A 19729-nucleotide genomic window follows, 5' to 3' on the forward strand; every position below is an offset into this window, starting at 1 on the left:
GTCCCTGAGCCAGGAAAGATTTTGTATGAGGAAGTGGGAATAAGCAAGGATGGTTGGATTATAAAGAGAAATGGGAGAGTGATGGACTGGGGACCAGACAGAGCCATAATTATAAAATTATGGATATGATTTTCTGGCTTGCCTAAGTGAAATATAGTATAATTTTCTAAGATAGAAATGACTGGGAAAGAGAGAAAGCATATATTTTATAGTTAAAGGGATTTAGAACATGTCAGGTTTGAGATGTCTGTGAACCACCCAACTAAAATGTTGAGTAGGATATGAAAGTCTGGAGATCAGAAGAAAAGTCCAGGCTAAAAACATATATTTAAGAATCACTGTTATAAAGATGGCATTTAAATGCAGAGAAATTGATGCCATCTTTTGAGAGAGTGAATAAATAGAGAAGATCGTTCAAGGTGAGGTAGAAATCACAAAAGCTGTGAAATGGAGTGGCCTGTGGGATGGAAGAAAGGGCTGAAGACTGTGACAACAGAAGCCAAAAGAAGAAGCAAAAAAAAAAAAGTTGGGGGAGATGGAAAAATGCTATCTTTATGATGACAAAGATGAAACCAAAGAATTGTACCCTGGATTTAGCAACATGGGAGTCACTGACCAGAGTCATTATGATAGAGCAATAAGTCCACCACAGGGAGTCAAAGAGGAAAGTGGATATGAAGAACAGAGAAGAGTGATGCTGTGACACACAAGCTCTGTGATGGCAGGGACTTTATATTTGGTGATTTGGGGTCTCCAATGTCTAAAATATTACCTGGCATAGATAAAATAGGGGCTGAATAAATAGTTGTTCACTATTGAAAGAAAAGTTATAAATTTAAATGCAAAATGTTCCATTCAGTTGTGAAATTTTTCTAGAAAAGCTAAACTTCTCATATATTGGCTTTGAGGCAGCTGATGGATGAGTTCATCCAGTGTTGAAGTTTTTAGGAGAAGAATGAGAGGAAGAAGATGGGAAGTGCATAGAGAGTATTTTCTGTGAACAATCATAGTGAAGGTATATGGAAACTGTGCAGAGCAAGAAGGAGACTGATGAGTAGAAAAAAATGTTGGGTGACTACAGATTGGACATCTCAATTTTGCTAAAGAATAGTGTCATTAGGAGAAGTTGAAATGTCATGGGGAAAATAAAACGTTTATCAGAGGCTGGGGTGTTTGAAATCATTTCAAAAGTGAAATACTTTCGATGTGGTCCTGGGTAGCTAGGGTGAGACGAGGTGTGAGCAGATCAAAGGACAGAGGTTATTAGGTAAATTATCTATATGGATGCTCAAGTCACCAAGAATAATCACAGAATCTGGAGAAGAGAAAAATATTTTGAGCCAGCAACTAAGACTTTTGATAACTGAAGTGAATGGGGGTCAATAGATAAAAGCAATGAGTCTGGGAAGAATATGGTATAACTAAATGATATGCACCTCAGTGGAGCAATGTGTGTGTGTGTGTGTGTGTGTGTGTGTGTGTGTGTGTGTGAGAGAGAGAGAGAGAGAGAGAGAGAGAGAAAGGCAGAGAGACAGAGAGAGACAGAGATATAGAGAGACAGAGACAGGCCATAGTGGTCTGAAAACGGTGATGGGGAGTAAGTTAAACACTATTCTCACTTCCTGTCCCAGAGATATATGAGCATGAGCAATAATGCCTTGCCACCAGGAGGCTACAGGAAAGTAGGCGCCTCAAGAGCAAGAAAACTTCAGTTATAGCAAAGTGACAAAGCAAAGTTGTTCAAAGAAAAGTTGGAGGATAGAGAAGAATTGAACAAAAAAGCAAGTGTCCAAGAAAGCAGAGTAGTAGGGTTTGGAAAGGAAGAGAGAGCAAGGTGGTTGGATCAAAGCAGGACAGGGGTGTGATTCTACTAATGATGGGTGACCAGGGAAGACAGACACACAGCAGTGACTGAGAAATAAGGATGAACGGCAAAATCCCAATCATCTCTGAAAGGAAGTGTGAGTTGTGGTTCCATTTCTTTTTTTCTGCCTTTAATACAGGCCAAATGCCCCATGAGGGTTGCCACGGGCTTCCGAGGCAGCTGGGTACAAGATGTGGCATTGCAGGGCAACAGTTTTCCTTTGGAGTAAAGTTTTGGTAACACTTCATGAAGTTGTGCTTTATGATTTCTGTAAGTAAGGAATCCAGGAGGGGTTCCATTGGGTGGTTCTGGTTCAGAGCATCTTCGGAGACTGAAAACAAGCTTCCAGTCAGGGCTCCTGTCATGTGACATCTAGACTGGAGGATGACCCGTTTCCAAGTTCATGTGTGGTTAATGGGAAGTATCAGTTCCTTGGTGGTTATTGGTCAGATGCTCAGTTCCTAATCATGTGGGCCTCTCTATAGCCTGCCTGAATGTCCTCCTGAACATCTCAGTGGCAGATTGTATCCCCCAGAGAGTCATCCAAGAGACAAAATATAGACAGAAATCATAGTCTTTTATTACCTAATGTCGGAAGTGACACACCATCACTTCTGCCATATTCTATTGGTCACACAGACCAACCCTGGTACTATGTGGGAGGGAACTATCCAAAAGCATGTGTACCTGGATGCAGGGAGTATTAGGGGTTTGGGGGGAAGCTGGATACCCCTAGAATCATAGTCCACCCTCTGTTCCTCACTCATTCACATCCTTTCCACATGCAAAATATACTCGGTTACTCCCAAAGCCCCCAAAAGTCTTATCCCATTACAACATCAGGTCAAAGTCCAGAATTTCTCTATCTAAATCAGATACAGGGAATGAAGAGGCTTGACAGCTTTGGTTCCTTAGTACAGCTCCTCAAGTATATTCCCCCTTGTCTATATAGATATTTTTTAATTTTAAAACAAAATTTTTTGTTTAAACAATAAAAAAGTTATCATACTATCATATAATAGTGGTACTGGAATAAGGTAACCACTATATTCAAAATGGGGAAAATAAGAAACACACAGGAGTCACTGATCCATAACAGTCCTGAATCAGAGGCAAGTCTTAGACATTTCTCCACCAGGACTCTGTACTACATCTTCCCAGGAATGATTCTCCATGGTCCTTGGTTCAGCAAGATGACTTCCTTCTGTTTCCTAGGTACAGTGGAGCTCACAGCCTAGTACATCACAAAAAGAAAAAAAAAAAAAAAAAAAAACCTCCTGATGAGATTCCCTCTACTCCTTAGTCACCTCTCCTCAGTTTCCGTCCCTTCTTCCCCACTGACATGTTACTGGAGGTGGTTACCTTGTTGCACAGGAAGAAAAATGAAATGGATGGAGAGAGATTTAGAACTTTGTTTTAATTTCTGAGCTCATTAAATATTTGTAAAAATCTTGTCTTTGGGTGAGATTTATCCTGGGACATGGCCTGACTTCTATGATATGGAGAATGCCATAAAGACAAGAAAATCTCCTAAGAGTCACAACCAGTATTCCCTGTCCTAACTTAGCATAACCCAAGAGCTAAAACTACAAGTAGGAGAATGAGTTCATTTGTTAGCTATAAGAAAGAAAAAACAAATCCCAAATCGGACAGCCTGAGATGAAGCAGTTAGATAACAATTATATAGATTCACTTCCACTGACTCACATGGGCATTCTTTAGATACTGCTTACTCAACAGCCCATTTTCACACTTCCAGACCTTCCAAACAAGGTCTGGCTTTGGTTCTCCAACACTTCAGAGACCTTTCATACTCAAATCACTGTGATCCTCTTCCTAACTCTTAGCTCTTCTTTATACCTCAGGAAAATGTTTTCCATTTATATCCCCAGGTCCAAACTCTCCTCCAAGTTTTCATTATTTCATCCCACCCACTGATCTTTCTCAGTTTTCGCTGTTTGTCTCTTTCAATGGATTTTTTGTTTGTGTTTCTTTAATGCTAAATTTAATAAACTCATTTATCTAATTAATGTAATTTTGAAGCTCATCCCTCTTTGGCATTTAAACAACAGTTACAAATTTATTAATAATTTATCTTGATTTTAACTGCTATTATATATGTGGTTAATTCTTTCGAATATTGCAAATGCTTGAAATAACAAATAAAATATATACAAATATAACAATTACAAAGCCAATTAATTATTTTAAGTGTCAACATCATGGGTCTATTTCATTATTACTTCTTTACTTTTATTTTTATACCTATCTAGAATAACCACTATATTTATTTTGATTTACTTCCAGGGTTGTAGACCCCAAAATTGAAAGAATACCATCTTTGACCAGTTGATTAAGGTACTTTGGTTACTGATGAATTGATTGTTGGGCAGGGCTGGATTTAGATTGCTATTTCTAAAGCAAATTAAACTCAGGCTACTGGTAATCAAATTAAATTGTTTTGATAAGTAAATTTTATTTGTTACGTCAATAAGACTTTTAAAGTCCTTACCCTTCACATAGACTTTAGTTACTCCACTTAAAATATTACATTTTCAAGTCTTGTTTGGTGAACATTCATAGCCTACTTATTTTGTTTAAATGAAATACCTCTTCAGACCTGTCATTATGAAATATTGACTTAATCTGTTAGAACTATTTTTAAAAATATGTTTGCCCTATTAGTATTTAATTGAAATGATCAGAGCCACATAGAAGTTTTATCTACAAGAAATGAGAGATTGAATACACAAAGTTACATCTTCTCTTGAAGATATTTGATTAATGTATTTTCTGTCAACATATTATTGAGCCTCCTTCCCCTCCTTTATATGTTTTTCTTTTCAAATTAATTTTTAAAATTTATTTACAGTAAATTTTACTCCTTTTGGTTCTTAAAGTTATATTTCTCCAAAACTACCACAAATTGCCCCTTTGTAACTAACCCCTCCTCCCACTCCCAAGTCTCTGAAAATCACTGATCTATTTTCTGATCCAGAATGTCACATAAATGGATTCATGCAGTACATAGCTTTTGAGTTCTGACTCTTTTTAATGAAATGTAATACATTAAAGATCCATGTATTAGTAATGTGTTCCTTTTTATTGATCACAGAATTCCAACCTATGGATGTACACAGCTTGCGTGTCCATTCACCAGTTGAAAAACATTTGGGTGGTTTCCATTTTTTGACAATTATGAATAAAGCCTTTATAATTTTATATAGGTTTTTGTGGGAATTTAAATTTCTGTTTCACTTGGGTAAATACCTAGGGTTGGGCTATGGGCCATAAATCAAGTATATGTTTAACTTAAAAAAAAAATTGCTATGTCCTTTGTCAAAGTGACTGTACTCTCCTGCATTCTCACCAGCAATGTTTGAGAGTTCTAGTTGCTCCAGCACTTTTCATTTTCAGTGTTTTATTAGTAGTAGTAGCAGTCGTAGTATTTTAACCATTCTAGTAGGTATGTAGTGCTAGGTCATTATCATTTAATTTGCAATTCCTTAATGACTAAGGATATTTAGTAACTTTTCATGTGAGCCCATCGATTTTATGCTCCACTAGCACAGAGTTTGCATGTTAATGCTAACCATCAAATCCTCAGCCCTTAATGTTCAGCATATATTGATTTTCTGTAAGTGCTTGTTAAACAAAAGAATATGTTCAAAAGTTAGAGAACACAGTCTTTATTTCAGGTCTTGCTAGTTAAGCCTCCATAAAAGTTGGAGAAAATAAAAAGACAGGAAATAAAAAGAATGCCTAAAGCATGTGCATGGTTTCCTTGCTTTAAGGTAGAGTCAGGACAAGAATGGAAGCTTGGAGGCAGTCCATGGTCACTGCTGCCACACCAGAATACACCAGTCTGAGCTGGAGATAAGCAGCAAGACTCAGCATCCCAAGCAAGAAGGTACACGTGACAACAAATCTCGCTTTAGCAACAGCAATATAACTCTCTCAAAGACCAATCAAGTACAAAGCCCTCCTCCTCCTCCATTTCCTCCTTCTTCTCTTTCTCATCATCATCACATTTATTGAGCAATTACAGTGTGCCAGCACTGTTCCCTAAGTACTTTGCATAGAGTATGTCATGAAGTCCTCACAGCTCTGAGAACACGTGCTATTATTATTCTAATTGTGCAAATAATGAATTAATTCTTACAGCCTGCCCAAGGTCAGAACTGACCTTCACAACTTGTTTCACAACTAAGCCTCAAAGTCTGCTCTGTCAAACACCAAACCACTGCTACTTAACTCTACACAGCCACCTGCTCAGTGAGATTTCTTTGATGGTCTCGTCTAACACATTGCATTCTACTGTAATCTATTTCTGGTTTGCCTGTTTCCTTGGACATGAAGACCTAAGGCCAGCCTACTGCATAGATCAATCAGGTAAGACAATTTCAGGGACCCTGGGAAGGCCCAGATGTCCTAAGTTCTCTCTGACACAAAGATTGATACATATTTCATTCTTTAACTTAAGATTTGGGATTGCATTGTTGCCAAAGAAAGGTAACATTTTAGTTGCTTTTAAAGTTAGTATGGGTGAAAAAAATACCAGAGAGAAAGTTTTGATGGTAGTAGGGAAAAAAGAAACATGAGAACAGTGGGTATAGAGAAGATAAAGGTATAGGAGAAAAGATACAAAATAGAAAGATGAGAGTCTCCAAAGATATAGTGTTTGATATGTATTTAGTGAATAAATGAATAAATAAAAGATAACCTTGAGCCACTTCTCAAGTTCAGCCCACTGGGAGCTCTGGCTTTTTTTTGCTCAACATTCTTCCTTGCAGAGTGACAGGCTAAGGAGCCTCCCTGACATCAGCACTGTCCTTCAACTTAATCAACCGGGAAACACTGATGAATGATGACTCTTAACCAGTATGAAAGCTAAGGAAATAATTGCCAGGTGATCCCCTACTTGCATCATCTCTGATTTCACTAAGTTGAACATCACACTGCTCAAAGAGATCATCAAATGATTTCTGAGTAGCTTGAGGTACAATAAAGTGCAACACATTTTTCCTCCAGCACTTTCCGCTTAGTTTTTGTGATCAATCATGACAAAGTAAAACTCATTTGTGGAACTTATTAAAACTGAGAGATGAAGACACAGAGCAGCTGGCTGGATCCAATTCCTCACCCACCACAGTTCTAAGGGTTTGAGGCTCTTCAGGGTCAAGCCCAGATACCAGCAGGCATGGACATAAAGTCTATAACGTGGAGACTGTGATAAGAGTGGGTCATGGATGTGATCAGGAATAAAAGCGGGGAAGCTTGGGAATGGATTAGAGACAAACTAGGAGCACCCACATCTCCTACTCCTAATTCCTTCTACACTAAAATTTAAAACCTACTCATCTAGACTCTTTTTCATGCAGGTTATTATGTCCACTTCTTGTATTTATAGGAACAGATAGTATAACCAGGAAGTGGTAATGCAATTAACCAAGAGTAGGAACTGAAGGGTGAAGGTTGGAGAAGAAAATGAGTTTTGCATATGTATGATATGAATTTCTGGTAGAGTAGTCACATGAAGATATCCACCGGAGACATAGTCTAGAAATTTTTAAAACGTACTTGGGGCTGGACATAGAGATTTGAGAGTTATCAGCATATAGCTTGTAATCAAAATCACTCTAGTATAGCTCTGACTCAGGGACCAGTCATCCTTGCTGAATTTGCCAGACATTGGACTTGATTATGCTTGAATTTCTGCATCTGGATCCCTACCCTATTCATGGTTCCTCAGTATTTCTTTGGGTCCCTTACCTCATTATTCTAAGACTGTGATAGCCTCCCGTGCTCCTTCTACCCCTTCCCAAATGCCCCCTAACACAGCCCTATGTAAGATCAAAATTTATCCTCAAGACTGTGCCTGGTAGCTCTGTCCATCACTACAGTCTGGGCCTTGCCTGCTGTTCCAGAGGAGAGTTTCACTGGTTGCCACACCTCATGCATAGTTCACATTGCCCATCTGGACATCATTGCTATAGACACTTGTGAGACCATCTTGAAGACCCATCCCTATAGCCGTCTGACCTCTAATTCTACGTTTGCCAAGCTGCCATATAAGGAACACATTGATTATCTTATAAAGACTTATCCCACAGTATCTCACACATCTATGATGATCATATAACCAAATAATGTGGTAATACAGTCTCAGCCCCTCTGATCCATCTCCTCCAGTTTTTAAAAAACTTTTTCTGCCTCTCTAAATGACACACCTTAGCATCCACACAAATGCATCGATTCTCATTGCCTTTTCTGCAAATCTGCCTCTCACGTCCTCTACAACCTTAAAGCTGCTTCTTTTCCTTGGGGCTTCTGATAAACCTCCTTAGGTCTTTTGTGTATGGCTACAACTTTAGGTTGGAATTCCCAGGAAACAGACTCTCAGCTGGAGATAGGCAGGCCTAGGAGGTTTATTGGGAGAACACTATAGAACAGCACTTGTAAGCAAATGAGGGGCATAGGATTGGCTGAGCAGAGGGAGAAAATGAACTGTGTTGCTTTTGCACCAGGGGCATCAGCTAATCCTACAGGAACCCTGAAGATGGATGGCACGTCCAAGTTATCTTGAACTGGAGGAAAAGGACCAAGCCTTTAAGACCTTTCCATTAACAAGTCATTGGACAGAGACTACTTCCAGGAATGGGGAAACGCCTTGGGCAAAGCAGTTCCTTTCAGCTAAGAGCCATTGCAGGGAGAGGAACTCTCTATCGCCAGAAAGAGGTACTGGTACCTGGGGAATGGGTGCTCAGTCCCAGAGATGGATCTGGATGCGTGACTCCATCCACCACATCTGTCATTCATCTGATGAACCCATCCCCATTCCTCCTTTGTTTGAAACAAGTCCAGACTAACTTCATACTAAAAGTAAAAACCTTCCCTGCCTCTCCTTCCTCCTCAAGTACTGCCCTACTCAAATGTGCAGATGTTACCAGCTGTATGCGGTGGCCCTCATGACCATTGTGTGCAAAACAAGACCTACAGTACCAAGTGAATTCCATGTATATAAAATCAACAAACTATTAAACTGTTATGGCAACTTTATTCTAAACCATTCTAGTCCATTGGGAACTCCTTATGCTATTAACATAACAGGCTATCACAGATACATTGAATGCATTACATACATTTTTCTTACATGGTTAATGTACATTATTAAAAAGAAAAAAACTTTAGAGACCTTGAAGCTCTACTCGCTAAATACATTGATACCTGTGCATTAAATTTTTTAACTAACTTTTAAGATGTGGCATGCATATATATATATATATATACACATATATATAAATGGAATATCACTCAGCTATTAAAAAGAATGAAATAACACCATTTGCAGCAACATGGATAGACCTAGATATTATCAAACTAAGTGAAGTAAGGAAGACAGAGAAAGACAAATACCATATGCTATCACTTATATGTGGAATCTAAAATATGACACAAATGAACAGATGTACGAAACAAAACAGACTCACAGATATAGAGAACAGACTTGTAGTTGCCAAGGGGGAAGGGGGTTAGAGGAGAGATGAATTGGGAGTTTGGGATTAGCAGATGCAAATTATTATATATAGGATGGATAAACAACAAGGTCCTTCTGTATAGCACAGGTAACTATATTCAATATCTTGTGATAAAACATAATAGAAAAGAATATGAAAAATAATATATATACGTATAACTCAGTCACTTTACTGTACAGTAGAAGTTAACAGAACATTGTAAATCAACCATACTTCAATAAATTTTTTAAAAATTTAACTAACTTTTCAATATGAAAAAATGGTTATGTTCTCTATGAAACAGCTACTTTTCCACTTTTTTTTTTTTTTTTTTCGTTACGCGGGCCTCTCAATGTTATGGCCTCTCCTGCTGCAGAGCACAGGCTCCGGATGCGCAGGCTCACCGGCCATGGCTCACGGGCCCAGCCGCTCCGCGGCATGTGGGATCTTCCCGGACTGGGGCACAAACCTATGTCCCCTGCATCGGCAGGCAGACTCTCAACACTGCGCCACCAGGGAAGCCCTTATCCAACATTTTGAATAAGAAACAGTGTTCCTTAAATATGCACTATGGTTACCAGGAAAAAATGTACTAGATTTATCATCAGGAAACCTAGATTTGAGATCAAACTAAGCATACTTAGTAGTTGTGTGATCTTGTATAAGGTAAAACCCATTTTGAACCTAAATTTTTCTCATCTGTAAAATGGTAGACATAATAATAATGCAATCTACCTCATAAAGTTAACCAAATAATTGAATAGCATTAACAATAACAAAAACTAATATTGATTCATTACTTCTTGCTAATCATTCTGTTAATTACATTCCATGTATTTTCATATTTTAAGCCTCAGTATAACTCTAAGAAATATGTACTGCTATTTTTTCTACTTTAAGGAATAATTGAATTGAAAACGGAAAAGATTAAATAGTTTCCCCAAGGCCACACAACTAGTAACCATCAGGGCTATCCAACTCCAGAGACAATTATTTAATTCTCTTCTACATTTCCTCAGTAAAATATACCTGAAAGTATTTTAAAGCTGGTAAAGCCTCATTTTAAATGCTCCTTTGTGTTGTCCTTTGTCTTTGTTGAGCTTCTTTTGTCCCGGGGCGTGTCTCTGTGGTGAGAAGGTAGTTAGTCTAAGTTCCATGTGGTCCATCACCTTGTCTGGACAGTTCATCCGGAACTTTAGCCTGGTAACAGGCAAGAGGCGGTGACAGCATTCGCTGGCACCAAAAGGACATGAAAGTTGAATTCACACTTCCTGGCAATATCTGATGGCAAAGTCATTCCCAAAGCCCAATGAATCAACTGCAAACATAGCAATTCTTGCAAGACTGAGGACACATTGCATATTTTAAGTGATACTTCCCACAGATTTATTCCTACATTGGTGAACATCCAATGATATTAACATCTTACACTTTTTTATAAATTAGGCAAGCACCACTCTCTAAATATACTTTATTATTCCAGTGATGTAATGGGTAAGCTCAGCCTAGTTCCTTTTTTAATTACTCTATTTCACCATGCCAAAAAAAAAATCTGTTTCAAAATATATCAGAACTCAGTCCAAAATATAAGCTATTCACCTGTAAAAATAGGGTTGGGGGACTTTAGAAAAATGTAATTACATTTTTTTAAGACACAAAAATACTTTAATTGCTCACTTTATTTTTCCAAGGTCTCTGAAAACTCAAAAGAGGGTCTAAACAGATTCTAGACTTTATAAAAGAAATTAACTTCCCAGATTAATATACTGTTTGCCAAGTTTCAGTTTAGAGTGAATTTTTACAACCAAGTTATAAAACTCCTGAAAAGACCATGGGGACTAAGAATGGAAAAGCTCAGAGAACTCCAATATATCTGATGATAACTTAAGAGCCAAAAACACATGGTGAGATTGCTATCCCAAATGGTAAAAAAGGGGCAGAGTCAGTTCATATGGTAAAATAAATGATATATTTTATGGCCTTCATATATTTTGAAAGGCATGCCATAGTGTATTCTGTGAAACTTTTATTTGGATCTGTGGGAGACTGAATGACTCATTGGCTGGTAATGGGATACTGAGCTCTCTGCTTCGGGGCCACTGATACAAATCTTCCCTGGGAAGAGAGCGATATAAAATTGTTACAATAGATCAACTTACGTTTAATCCCCACTCACCACCCACCCCTGCACTCCGCACTCTCCATGCCTTGCCCAGGCCTCCAATCTTGAAGCTGAAAGATCTCATTTATAATTGAAAGATACATACATGTTTAATAAAGTAAAAATTGATGATTCTCATTCATTTTATCTCTAAGTCAGTCAATAAATAATTTGTGGAAACTTTAACAAAGACATCAAGAAACTAATGTCACATAGCACAGCTTATTAGCAAATGTCCAATGGACCTCCTTGGTGCTTAAAAAAATCAGCACAAAATATAAGAAAGTATCTATCTAATGAAAATGTATGCAAAGAACTGAGAATTTAAAGAAGTAGAGGAACAGGAAACACATTCATTGGGCACTTCCTATGGCTTGAGCATCACTTATACTTCCACTTTTACAACATTTAATTCTCATGATGCTCTGAGATAGATATGTTTTATTTACATGTTGACAGATGAGGAAACTGAAGCTTAAAGAAAGTAATTTGCTCAAAATGACACAGCTTGGAAGAGATAGGACTTAGACTCAAACACAGATCTCTATTATGCCAAAGCCTGTCTCTCGTTTTAGCCTTCAGCCTCTGGGAGTATGTTCAAGACATAAAACTCATTGTCCTCTGTCCCCAGCAAATTAAAACAACTGTGCTGCCAATGAAACTCCACTATTTAGTTTTCCAAACACAAGTAATCTATTCTTCTGGGGCATCTCTCCACCAAAAATCTTTAGCAACCTGATTCTAAATCTTCCATCGGAGCACACTTCATAATGACAAAAATGTATATCTCCATTCCATTAACAGAAATGCTTCACCTAGTGGCAACTCTAGCCTGTGACACTCAGAGCAAATCATTTTTAACACACTCTCCTCTCTATGACAAAATTATTATCAGAAATAATTAAGAAATGAAACAAATAATAATGAACAGAAAAGAATTGCAGGCAAAATTTTCTTTTATTGAAAATCATATATATATATAAATTATGTAGGTAACTGCTCCTAATTACTACGTAGATTTTAATAAAACTGAAACATCTACAAAAAGTACAATTTAGCACCAATGTAACATTGTATTTTTTATTTGTTCTTTAGTTTTAAAATGATATAAAAAGACATTAAGTTGAATTTTAAAGCTATTATTCAATTGCAGTAAAATATTTCACATATGAACAATTTGCACTTCCAGTGAAGAAATTTGTAGTTCACATTTTATATTTCAAACACTGATTTAAAATCCAAATGGTCACATAGGATGATAGAATTGAAGTAACTCAAGTTCTAGTTCTCCTTTTTTACAAACGCTTTATGACCATTTATCTCAAATCTACTGGTTAAAACACAGGAACATGTAGTGCCCTAGGAATTTAAGACACAAATAGTCCCTGAACAGTCGAATCCTTAACTAACTTCTCAAAACAAACGCTTATAGCTGAGTCCATATGTGTTGGGGAACCAGCTGTATCACTGGGAGTTCTCCAAATTAACTTCACATAGAAAACTGTTTATTACAGGCCACACAACAGAGATGTGTTAATTCGAAGCTTACATATATATTATTCAAATTCATCATTGTAATTGTTTAGAACTTAAGCCAACAAACATTTTTTTTGAGAGAGAAGTATTTTGTTAATGACTATCTAGAATTTCCAGCATGTAGTTATAATAAAAACCAACCTACTTTCAGTGAGTCTTATTACTGTTAAATTCCCTCCTGTTCTGCACCCAGGGCAGATCAATCACTGCCACTCGCTGAGGTTCAACACTGACTTACCAAAGATGTCTGCAATGGGATGATATCTCCTGTAAGGTATGGGTTATTTAACTCTTCCACCATGAAGTACAATTAAACTCTTTGTGGGAATCTTTCTTCATGGGGGAAATATCATTCTTTCTGACACTATGTGGCACTTCCCTCAAGTGCCCACTTGAAACTGCATGCCCTTAATCACCACCCCCAATAACAAAAGATGGAAACACTTGGCTGCTTTGGGGTTTTGGGTCATCTTAGTGCTATGTCCAAATTGCAACCAAGAGAATATGGCTACTTAACAGCATGAATAGGGTAATAAATATCAGATGACGGGCTTAATTATGTGACATAAGAACAGCTCAGGCAATTGTCCATCAAGAAAAGGCTGATAGAAGTCCAAGTCCTTGTATTAACATTTCACCTTAAATAAAGCTTATACTTTAATGTGGATGTGTTTGTCAGCTATTCTGCAGGAAATCATGTCCAGCATAATTAAAAATAGATTGGGGGGGATATACAAAGTCTGTCATTTAAATCAACAAATAAACAAAGATGAATTCCATCATCTGTAAAACATAATTGATCACCAAGATCAACCCTGAAGATGGATAGAAGGTGGAAAGACACGACAGAGATGGTATAGAAAATTATAATATAAAGTGGAAACCAACGATTAGGAAACAGGAGATGGAAAATTAGCAAAAGTCAGTGAAAAACAAAATCCAACTAAATTTGTCCAAAAATGCATTTTTTACAAGAGCTTTAAAACTCTACACATGAATTGACTTTTGCTCTAGTACATAAGAAAAGCACAACTTTGTGCCTAAACTTCTATATGAAATAATCCTATATAATACACTACATGCAAAACACACACACACAAAAGCAGCAACAGTAAAAATCACAACATGAGTTTAAAAAGTACTTGAGTCTGTCAAAACTTCTCTGCAATATAATCCTGTGATATTTGTGACAATAATTTGATTGTAAATTAAACTAAGTATTAGGAGGTTTTTTTTTTTTTTAAGGATCTTTTTTTTCTTTAGATGTTGGGGGTAGGAGTTTATTAATTAATTTATTTAGTTTTGCTGTGTTGGGTCTTCATTTCTGTGCGAGGGCTTTCTCTAGTTGTGGCAAGCGGGGGCCACTCTTCATCGCGGTGTGCAGGCCTCTCACTGTCACGGCCTCTCTTGTTGTGGAGCACAGGCTCCAGATGCGCAGGTTCAGTAGTTGTGGCTCATGGGCCCAGTCGCTCTGTGGCATGTGAGATCTTCCCAGACCAAGGCTCGAACCCGTGTCCCCTGCATTAGCAGGCAGACTCTCAACCACTGCGCCACCAGGGAAGCCCTGTTTGGGGTTTTTTTAAACATCTTTATTGGAGTATAATTGCTTTACAATGGTGTTTTAGTTGCTGCTGTATAACAAAGTGAATCAGCTATACATATACATATATCCCCATATCCCCTCCCTCTTGCATCTCCCTCCCATTCTCCCTATCTCACCCCTCTAGGTGGTCACAAAGCACCAAGCTGATCTCCCTGTGCTATGTAACTCCTTCCCACTAGCTATCTATTTTACATTTGGTAGTGTATATATGTCCTTGCCACTCTCTCACTTCATCCCAGCTTAACCTTCCCCTTCCCCGTGTCTTCAAGTCCATTCTCTATGTCTGCATCTTTATACCTGTCCTGCCCCTAGGTTCTTCAGAACCATTTTTTATTATTTTTTTTTTAGATTCCATATATATATGTTAGCATACGGTGTTTGTTTTTCTCTTTCTGACTTACTTCACTCTGTATGACAGTCTCTAGGTCCACCCACCTCACTACAAGTAACTCAATTTCGTTTCTTTTTATGGCTGAGTAATATTCCATTGTATATATGTGCCACATCTTCTTTATCCATTCATCTGTTGATGGACACTTAGGTTCCTTCCATGTCCTGGCTATTGTAAATAGAGCTGCAATGAACATTGTGGTACATGCCCCTTTTTGAATTATGGTTTTCTCAGGGTATATGCCCAGTAATGGGATTGCTGGGTCATATGGTAGTTCTATTTTTAGTTTTCTAAGTAACCTCCACACTGTTCTCCATAGTGGCTGTATCAATTTACATTCCCACCAGCAGTGCAAGAGGGTTCCCTTTTCTCCACACCCTCTCCAGCATTTACAGTTTGCAGATCTTTTGTTGATGGCCATTCTGACTGGTGGGAGGTGATTCCTCATTGTACTTTTGATTTGCATTTCTCTAATGATTAGTGATGTTGAGCATCCTTTCATGTGTTTGTTGGCAATCTGTATATCTTCTTTGGAGAAATGTCTATTTAGGTCTTCTGTACATTTTTGGATTGGGTTTTTTGTTTTTTTGATATTGAGCTGCATGACCTGCTTGTAAATTTTAGAGATTAATCCTTTGTCAGTTGCTTCATTTGCAAATATTTTCTCCCATTCTGAAGGTTGTCTTTTCTTCTTGTTTATTGTTTCCTTTGCTGTGCAAAAGCTTTTAAGTTTCATTAGGTCCCATTTGTTCATTTTTGGTTTTATTTCCATTTCTCTAGGAGGTGGGTCAAAAAGGATCTTGCTGTGATTTATGTCATAGAGTGTTCTGCCTACATTTTCCTCTGAAAGTTGTATAGTGTCTGGCCTTACATTTAGGTCTTTAATTCATTTTGAGTTTATTTTTGTGTATGGTGTTAGAGAGTGTTCTAATTTCATTCTTTTACATGTAGCTGTCCAGTTTTCCCAGCACCACTTATTGAAGAGGCTGTCTTTTCTCCATTGTATATTCTTGCCTCCTTTATGAAAAATAAGGTGACCATATGTGCATGGGTTTATCTCTGGGCTTTCTATCCTGTTTCATTGATCTATATTTCTGTTTTGGTGCCAGTACCACACTTTCTTGATTACTGTAGCTTTGTAGTATAGTCTGAAGTCTGAGAGCCTGATTCCTCCAGCTCCATTTTTCTTTCTCAAGATTGCTTTGGCTATTCAGGGTCTTTTGTGTTTCCATACAAATTGGGAACTTTTTTGTTCTAGTTGTCAGGACTTTTTGAACCATTCTTAGCTAAATCCTTAATGATTCTTTATTCTGGACCTGGATTTTTTATTTAGTTTTCATACACTGCTATGTTATAAGAATAAATGCCTCTCCATAAACGCTTCTCTGAATGTTGCCTTCATCTTCACCTTCTTGCACTAACTGAAATCTGAAGCCCTGGAGGACATTGCTACCTTTGTGGTGCTTTTAAGGGTGGCCCTTTTTCCTCCTCCACCCCACTTCCCACTAAGCCAGAAAATGGCATATATACTTAGTGCTCTTCATTTCTTTTCCCAGTCATTAGTTCCTCCACATCCCTACAAGTGCCCTGCTCCTTTGAAGCACTTGGACTCTATTCCCCTGCCATGTTGCAGTCATCTACCATCCTTCTGGACCCAGTCTTATGGTCACTCTTTCTCCTTCAGTGAATATTTGATTACCAGTTTACTGCCCATCTCTCTACCACTGCTTTGTCATCTTTCTCTGAAAACCACTAACTCAATGGAAACTCACTTCCTAGAAATTCACTTCCTTGATGTCCTTATCTCCAATCATCTTGTCTTTTACTTATATCAGGTCCCTCACCCCATTTTCACAACACCAATAACTACGTCACCTCAAAAACATCAACTATATGGTCATGAAATTATTTTAACCCCCTCCCAAGGAGCTTAAAAAATTGACCAAATCACTTTTCATTGTATTATCCTGTCATATCCTTACTTCCTTCTTTATACAACTTGCATCCCATTCTATGGACCATCCTTATAACTACTCCTGTGTATATACCTGGGCTCCCCTACCTGTCTTTTATTCTGCTATAATTACTTAGCAAAACCATATTCCTGGTTAAAAAGGACTCTCCATCCACTCTCTGCTTTTATCCAGGCATCTGAATATGCAGACTGATATCACTAAATTTATGTCCACACACCTCAAAACGTCAGCACTGCTTAACACTCCAACTGCAGTACCCTAATCATTTTACTTTCCTACTCTCTGAGACAACTATTTTACACCTTGTCTTTTATCATCAAAACACTGACATCCACTATCCTCCTTACTGCTCTCAGCTGTTGATCTTTTTTCCAGTTCAAGAAGCAACCAGAAAATCTCCTCCCACAACTGAATCTTTTGACTTACCTGCATCTACACTCATACACTCTTTTTTCCTTCATGTCCCATGGCTCAGTTATTGTCCATACTCCTTTCAAACCCCATGTTTATATTGGATTTTATCCCCACCTGCCAACTCAAGGACTTTGTTCCTATAGTTTTTACTTCTTTCCCCTGTATCAGTTTCCCCCTATTTTCCAAATCATTTTTATCAGCATAAAATTATGCATATCTTCCAATTAAAAAATAAACAAGAACTGCTGTCTTAATCAGACGTCTCTTGTAGCTACTGTTCCATTTCTCTGATTCACTTTAAAGAAAATCCCTTAAAATGTGACTGTACTAGATGTTTCACAGTCTCCTATTTTCTCTTGAGAAAACATCAGTTGGGATTTTTATCCCTATTCTTCTATTGTCTTATATTGGTCACTAAAGACCCCATGCTGTTAATTCAATGGTCTGCACACCACTGTAAACTTACTTGACCTCTCAGGAGAATTTTGCACAGGTGAACACTCTTTTTTTTTCATGAAAACCTTTTTTTATTAGACCTCTTTACACCCCACTTTTGGATTTTCTCTTGCCTCACTGGACTCTCCTTTCAGTCTCCATTGCTGAACCCTCCTCCTCTTCATGACTTCCAAATGTTAGAGTGCTCCAGGAATCAGACTTCCATCCTTTTTTCTTCTCTATCTACACTTATTTTCTAAATAATTCTCTCTAGTCATATGTTTTTCAGTTTCACCTAATAGTATCTACCTTATATCTCTAGCTCAAACTCTCCACTGAGCATTCAACTTGCGCACATAACTGTGTATGTGACATTTTCACTTGAATATCAAATAATCATCTCAAACACAATATCTATATATGCTCTGCTCCCCCAACAGATTTCTCATCTCAGTAACTGGTATATTGTTCAGCCAATTAGTTGTTCACTTGTTCTTGGAGCCTCATTGATAAACCATCAGCAAAGTCAGTCTGTTGAACATCAGATGTACCTCAAGTCCAACCACTTCTCAACATCTTCATGACAATCACCTTATTTTGAACAATCATTATTCCTGCAGTGAATGCCACTGCAGTGACATTCTACCAGGTCTGGACTTCTGATACCTATAGCTCATTCTCCATAGAGAAGTCAGAGTTGTCCTTTAAAAATATGTCAGATGACATAACTTCCCCATTTAAAACTCTTCAATGACTTTTCACCACACTGAGAAGAAAATCCAATGTTCTTACCATGATCTGCAGTGTCCTACATGGCCTATCTCTGGTTACCATTTTAGTATCATGTCCTATCACTGACCTCCTACTCATTTAACTTCAACTCCATGGCATCCTTACACTTTCTCAAATAGGCTGAGACTATTGTCTGCCTTAGGCCTTTGCCTTTGTTATCCCATCTACTTGGAATGTTCTTTCACTTGATCTTTGCATGGCTTGCCTCTGTGTCCAATTTAAGTCTCTGCCCAAATGTCACCTCATCAGTCAGACTTTTACTAATTATTCCATTTGAAATAGCACACCTTTATCCCGTTTTTCTCTTCTTACTGCACTTATCACCAATGCTATTTTAGTGTGCATTAAGTAGTGTGATACTGGGATAATCCTATGAAGATGGACATTTGAATCTAGAGCTCATGTGAGAGCTTATCCAATTACCCTTATCCAATTAGCTACAACCTAACAAAACAGACTGTAAGAGATGAAGAACTAGCATTAAACCCAAAACTCTAAAACTGGAAGAGGGAAATGTGGGGTATAGACCCAGTTGCTAATGCTGAAGTGTCCAATGCTGCAGTGACAATGGGGCATTGTGGTAGACAGGCAGCATTTGGGTAGCAAAGAGGTTATCAAGCAAGCATTCCAAAATGTCTAAACACCAAGGAATAACCAAAGTTGTTATGTATCTCCAATTATTAGATTGCTGTCCTAACTCTCATTAACTGCTTTGGATCTACTTATCTGTTTTATTTCCTATTTACTTCCTATTTGCAATACTACTCCTACTTTTTGGCTAGGATTTGATGTTTGTCTTTGGGCTTAACCCACCCAAAGCCAGAAGAGGATCTACATTAATAGATACAGTTTCTATGAATCACCACGTAAAGCCAAGTTAAGGAGTTATGAATTTTCCCCTATCTTTCCAATTGTCTCTACCATCAGACTGGCATGGCCTTAAAAATATCTTTCATACCCTCATTTCATGAGTCATTTTATTGTCAATTTTTTATGTTTCCATCTTCTCCATTAATTTATAAACTCAACATTAATAATCT

The sequence above is a fragment of the Pseudorca crassidens genome, chromosome 2 (genome assembly GCF_039906515.1).
Source record: "Pseudorca crassidens isolate mPseCra1 chromosome 2, mPseCra1.hap1, whole genome shotgun sequence".
NCBI lineage: Eukaryota > Metazoa > Chordata > Mammalia > Artiodactyla > Delphinidae > Pseudorca > Pseudorca crassidens.